The following is a 7,189-nucleotide window of genomic DNA, read 5'->3' on the forward strand; positions in this document are numbered from 1 at the left end:
CATCTTTAGAAAGTTGCGGGAGCACTACAAAGACCAAACGACATTCTCCTATAGCCAAAGGTCCCATAAGGGCATGTGAGCGTTGTCTTCTCTTGATCGTCGGGGTGAATTGGGATTTGGAAAAATCCCGAGTAACCATCAAGGAAACAATAGAACTTGTGCCTTGTTAGTCTTTCAAGCATTTGATCAATGAATGGAAGGGGAAAGTGATCCTTCTTGGTGGATGTGTTTAGACGTCTATAGTCTATACACATAAGCCAACTGGTGACCGTCCTAGTTGGAATGAGCTCACCTTTCTCATTCTTGACTATTGTCATACCTCCCTTCATTGGAACAACATGAACGGGAGAGACCCACCTAGAGCTTGAGATGGGGAATATGATTCCCGCATCCAAAATCTTGGTGATCTCTTTCTTCACTACCTCCCCCATTTGGGGATGTAGCTTACGTTGTTGTTCAATACAGGGAAGCTTGCCTTCCTCAAGCGTTATATGATGCGTACACAAAGCGGGGCTTATACCCTTGAGATCATCAATGGTATAGCCCAAAGCACCTTGGTGCTCTCTAAAAACATGACATAGCGCTTGAGCTTGGCTGTCACTCAAGGATGCACTAACAATTACGGGATAAGTAGAATTTTGGCTTAAGAATTCATACCTAAGGTGTGATGGTAGAGGTTTGAGCTTTACCATAGGCATACTTGTACCTTCTTTGGTCGAGGCCACTTGCAAAGCATCTTGACATGAGATCCCCATGCAAATTTGTTCATCACTTCCTTCAATGCTTCCATCAAGCAAATCTTCATACAATTTCACTTCCTTTCTAGGAGCGCCTATCTTTTCTTTGTTCAACAAAACACACTAAAGAGGATCATTAGATATGAGCAAGTACTCATGCATGGATTGCACAATATTATCAAGAACTTCAACTCTTATGCCATTTTCAAAAGAAGAAGATGGATATTTCATACCTTCATTCAAATCAAACTCAATTACCTCCTTTCCTATCTTAATAGATATCTTAGCTTTCTTGACGTCAATCATAGCCCCCAATGTAGCAAGGAATGGTCTACCTAAGATGATAGGGATAGTAGCATCTTCATCCATATCCAACACTACAAAATCTACTGGAATGACAAATTTCCCCACCCTCAAGGGAACATCATCTACCTTACCCTTTGGGATCTTGATCGAACTATCGGCTAATTGCAATGTAATCTTGGAACGTAAAAGTTCCCCTATCTCTAGTCTTTGATAGAACGAATATGGCATAAGGCTAACACTAGCCCCTAAGTCACATAAGGCATTATCAATTTGATTCTTATTAATAGCACAAGGGATAGAGAAATTTTCGGGATCCTTCAACTTAGGTGGCATCTTATTCATTATGATCGCACTACAATTCTCGGTTAGGGTAACCGTTTCCGCCATATCACATGTCCTCTTTCCACTCAAAATTTCTTTAAGGAACTTAGCATAGTTTGGCATTTGTTCTACCACATCGGTGAAAGGAAGAGTAAGATGAAGTTGCTTAAGCATCTCTATGAATTTCCCAAATTGCTCATCCAATTTTTTCCTATTATACTTTTGGGGATAAGGGAGCTTGGGCTTGTAAAGTTCTTTCTATTTCTCTTTCACTCTTTCTACTTATTCTTCATCAATTTTCTCAATTAAAGGACTCTCATCTCCCTTAATCTGAATCGGGCTCTTGCTAGTACTTTCTCTAGCATCACTCTTCTTAGGTACTCCACTCTCAAGGACCCTACCACTCCTAGTAACAATTGCATCCATAGGGTTCTTAGAATCTAAGCTCAATGAAGTCAAAGAAGAAGAAGAATTCTTAAATTCCTTAAAATCACTAGCCAATTGAGAAAGTTGGTTTCCTAACTCCTTATTTTGAGTCAACATGTCATTAAACTTCTCATCATTCACGACCATGTAGGATCCTAGCAAATTGGCTTGTTTCTCAAAAACCTCTTCCAAAAAACTCCTAGAAGAAAATGGTTGATCATAGAAATTATCACTTGGGCCTTGAGTATTTAGAATGGATCTAAGTGGGTTACCTCTTTGAACATTAGGTTGAAAATTTCCCCTAATTTGATTATTCCAATTACCCCTAGCATGATTTTGGCCATGATGTTGACTATGGTTATCATAACCTTGGTTATGATCCCCATGCCCTCGACAATGAATTTGACCATTATAACCATGATTGTTATAGCCACCACGAATCTCTTGGACTCCATGATTTCTACAACCACCACTTTGCTTATAATTATCATAGTTCGCTTGGTTGTGATAATTCCTATTTCAAACATTTCATTGAACCTAAAATCTAGGTTTAAAATTATGATTATCAACATAATTCACATGCTCATTTTCAATTCCATCACATTCATCACAAGGAACATTGGGGCACATAGAAGCATCATGATCATTCATTCCACATAAATCACAAGGCCAACATTCTCTAATCATGAAACAAGAAGAAGGAAAAGTGTTGGGGTAAGAAGGTGTACCTCTCCCCTTAATTTGGGAGGGAAGAATCAGAGCTTTCGAAGGAGAACTCTCAAGCTTGGCCTTGAGGGATACAACCTCTTTCCCTAAATCCAAAATTAGAGTGGCCAAATCGTTGATGGCAATGAGTTGTTCGATCGAGCACCCCTTGCTAGTTGGCTCTTTCTCCACCTCTTGCCAATTCATATAATGTCTCACCACTTCATCTATTGCATCCACCACTTCTTCTTCCGTTTTGTTCATTATCGGGCCCCCGGCTCCGGCATCTAAGTTTGCTCTTCCTTGAGAACTCAACCCACCATAGAATATTTGTATAATTTGGTAGGTAGGAATCCCATGATGTGAACACTCTCGTTGATACTCCTTATACCTCTACCATGCTTCATAGAAACTCTCATTAGGCCCTTGCTTGAAACTTTGGATCAAAGCCCTATATTTCGCCGTTTTCTTTTGTGGGAAAAAGCGAGATAAGAAAGCATTGGTAACTTCATCCCATGTCCTTAGGGACCTTGGTTTGACCTCCTTATCCAACCACTCTAAAGCTCTTCCAATGAGAGAGAAGGGAAACAACTTGAGCCTTATATACTCTTGAGCAACTCCGGCTACCACAATTGTATTGCAATACTTCTCAAAATCTTTGAGATGATTGAGAGGATTTTCACTTTTTGTACCACAGAATTGTTTCCTCTCGATCAAGTTAATCATAGCTGGTTTGATTTCAAAATCGTTATCCGGAACCAACAATGGAACAATCCCACTCTCATACTTGTAAGCACCCGGAGTACCCAACTCCTTCAATGTCACTCTATGAGCTTCTCCCATGTTCACTTGCACACACAATCTCAAACAAAATTATTAGTAACACGGCTACAAATGTAGCCTAAAGGAAAATCTTTTTGTGTTTTTCAATAAGATGGAATAGACTCAACAACAATACAAAATCACAACACCACTCCCGGCAACGGCGCTATTTTCACAAGGGGTCGGACTAGGTCATTGAAACTAACCCTACCCTAGGGTAAACAAAATTTGTAATTTCTCAACACATCCTTATACAAGTATAATGGTAAGTCTAGGGTCGAACCACTAAGGAATGGAGGGCGATCTTATATTGTCAAGTCAAGCTATTCCGGAAAGGTGAGGTAAGGGTGTGAATGTTAAACAACTAAACAACCTAGGTTGGGAAAAATGTAATAAACACTAGGGCTCGAGAACCACATATACTTGTAACGGATTCCGCTAATTGGGAAAGAGTTGACTAAGTCGAGTGATGCGAGGGAAAACCAATCATGCAACCAAAAGAGAATACCAAGTTATTTTCCTAGAGGTCTAACTAGCGTCAACTACGATAAACTCTAGCTAGGAACGTCACAAGACACCTCAATCGTTAAATGCAAGCCACAAATCAATGGACCGTATCAATGTGAACCTACAATGCAATCTAGTGTGAATAACTAGGGTGATCAAGCCTAAATCAAACACACACATGCACATAATAAATTAACCAATTTAATCACATCATCAACTCTATTAGTTTCCCCAAATTAACATTAATCCATTACTCATATATGCTTCACCTTTACCCGATCAATCAAACTACTCACAATCCATAGAAATCAAGATCAAAACAAAGCTAAACAACAAATTCATCATGATCAAATTAAACAAACTAAAATCAAATCACAAATCAATCAAACTTCAATCAAACTTTACATTAAACAAAACAATTGAAATCAAACTAAGGATCAAACTAAAGATTGAATTAAAGAAAAGGAATCCTTACAAACATGATAAAAATCAAATGAAATGGAGAAATCTTCAATCATCAACAATCCACCATGAAATTCTCTCACTAAAACCTAGAGTTACTCTCTCTAAAAATCTCTTTAATTTTATCTAAAACTAATTCTAATTCTATTCTAATCATTCTCCCTCTAAAAATAGAAGGAAAAACTATATATAATAAAACTAACAAGAGAAAAGTTAGTTAGATCGTCCAAAAGAAACCCCGAAATGTGCGGTCGCAACTAGGGAGAGGCGCGGCCGCGAAAAAATGGGTACGGAACAGGGGCCCTGGAAGGTGCGCCCGCACCCACATCAGGCGTGCCAGCGCCACCCAGGTGCGCGGCCGCAACACCCTCGTGCGCGCCCGCACCTGGAAGCAGGGGAGCTCCCTCTTCTTCGTCCTAGCTCATCCTCGTGCGCTCATCTTGGTGATGATGATGAACACTAAGGTAGGCAGTCTTGAAATGGCTCTTTTGGTAGGTTCATTCCAAATATGATGCCCCCATCGCATGCATGCACCGATCTCATGAACTTGCTCCTTGCATTCCTTCAAACTTGAGCTCCAAATGACAAGCAAGAGGCATCCAAAATTATGAGAAATATGAGAGGAAGGCTCGGGAATCCTTGGAACACGATCATAACCTGAAAATACATGAAAACAAGCAAATAAAAGGGAAAAAGACCAAATAAACAAAGAAATGAACAAAGAGAGAAAACTAACTAAGGAAAGCACAAACTAAAGGAATAAAGAACAAAACTAAGGAAAACTAAAGAAAAGAGCTATAAAAAAAGCATGAAAATCATCCTAAAAGAAGCCAAATGAGTGCCATAAAAGACACTCATCAAGATACTTTGCCTTCTTCACCCTAAAGTGAAGACGCAGGTAGCCCTAGTTTTTCACCAAGTTCAGATTTTGTAGGGAATATTTTAAGCCATCCCACACTTGAGCCCCACTATGATCATACACTTAAGCATGGTGTCATCCAAAAGGAAGGAAGATAGAGCAAAAGAGTCGCCAACAAGTTTTTGGAACTTGTAAACCGTTCACTTGGTGAAGGTTACACCTCTTAACGATCCAGCAGATTATTAACTCCAATAGGTCTGGAACCAAGACTTGAAGTTCGGGGATGATGGTACAAATCTAATCTAAAAGAGAAAGAACTCGCCCTAATAAAAGGCCTCTACTTTATTCTTCTCGTATTCATGTGCGCTTTCTGACTAACATGCAATCATTAGGTTTACCTAAACCTGTTTAATCTCTGCTTGTTGAATATTAATGCACAAATATTATTGGCAATCACTTGAATTATAATCATATTAACCTAAACAAGATTATTAATTATCTTATTAAGCATGATTACAAGTACAAATTCCCTTTTAACATGCATAAAAGTCGTGATCAAGCAATAACAATGAATATCATGCAACATAATAATCATCATAATCATAATAATTACAATAATCTTAAAAATAATCATGACAACAATAAAAATAATCATGTTAAAGCATAATATTAATAGCAAGATCCTAAGCATGATACTAACAAGATTAATAACAAACCGTAGCATGTCACTAAAAAATAAAAATCAAAGATTTAGCCCTAACATGATACTAACATGATATTAGGAATGAAATAGGAAGCATTCTTTTAATCATACTTGATATTAGAAATATTAGTTATTACCCTAAACGTGATACTAGGAAGAAATTAAACATCCTAACGTGATACTAGGAATCAAAATAATAATCTAAGCATGGTTTTTATATCATAATATCAATAAACCAATTAAAGTACTTACTTGGATGCCTTGTATCCCTTTCTAATAACAAAATACACGCGTTAGTAACTTCAAAGAAAATATAAAACAAACAATTAAATTAAATAATTAAAATAGAGATTTGTGACCAAACCCTCAGAAATATCAAACCTTTCATGTCTAAGGAAAGGCAACTTCGAATTCGGCTAGGTGTGTCTAGTGATAATGTATGAGGAATTGTGTTTGTAAAAGGCTAGGCTAGAAAGAGGGAAAGAGAGAATAATCTTTAGCATAGAGAGAGAGAAGAATTAGAGAGTTCTGGTTGAGAGTTGATGATTTTAAAATGGAGATCCAGGCACCCTATTTATAAGAAAATAGTCCAGAACTGATAAAAAAGAATCAGAGTTTGAAAAGGAATAAAACACATCTCTATCGCCAACAAGAGGGCTTGTCGCCAAGCGATGAATATGTCGTTAGGCGGTGCAAGACATTTTTGCGGATTTTGTTTTTATCATATCTTTTGATCCATAAATCTAAATAAGTGATTTAATATGTCGTTGGAAATCTCTTGAAGTCTATGTTCTAACCCAATTAGAATCAGATTAAAATCTATTGTATATAAAATGATATGTCTAAAATAGTTGAAGGTTGTCAGTGTTTGATAGAGTTTCGTATTCCATTCATATCTTTTCCGTTATAGCTCAGAATTAATATTATAATATATCATTGGAAAGATAATTTCAAGATCTATCCAACCATATAATACTTGGATAAAGATTATGAGTCATGAAAATAATATCTAAATATATTCCATTTTGTACAAAACAAGGATTCTCAAAAGGAGTAGTTTTATTCAATTTCAAACTCTTTGAAACATAATTGTCAATCCTAACTCCATTAGGATTTAAGAGAACCTTTTAGAGAATTCTAGAAGAATATAATCAACGGTTTTTTCACAACATACCCCTGAGCTTTTTATTTATTCACCATGTAACCATGAAAATTGTCAAATTCACCATATACTCTTGAGTTGTTACAAAAATTGACCATATATCCCTGATGACAACAAAATGAGTGGAATTTGATTAATTATGCATCGATACCACCTTATATCTCTCTTTTCATCCCTGA

General features: G+C 37.1%; 1 non-coding gene across 1 annotated transcript; it reads left to right on the top strand.

Annotated features, from left to right (window-relative positions):
- Positions 1-2,847: 2,847 nt before the first annotated feature.
- Positions 2,848-2,954, top strand: LOC145561187 (small nucleolar RNA R71). Its single transcript, XR_014093750.1, has one exon. It is a non-coding gene; the product is annotated as a small nucleolar RNA R71 (small nucleolar RNA).
- Positions 2,955-7,189: the final 4,235 nt, after the last annotated feature.

Source organism: Chenopodium album, chromosome 9 (genome assembly GCF_948465745.1).
Source record: "Chenopodium album chromosome 9, dcCheAlbu1.1, whole genome shotgun sequence".
Taxonomy (NCBI): domain Eukaryota; kingdom Viridiplantae; phylum Streptophyta; class Magnoliopsida; order Caryophyllales; family Amaranthaceae; genus Chenopodium; species Chenopodium album.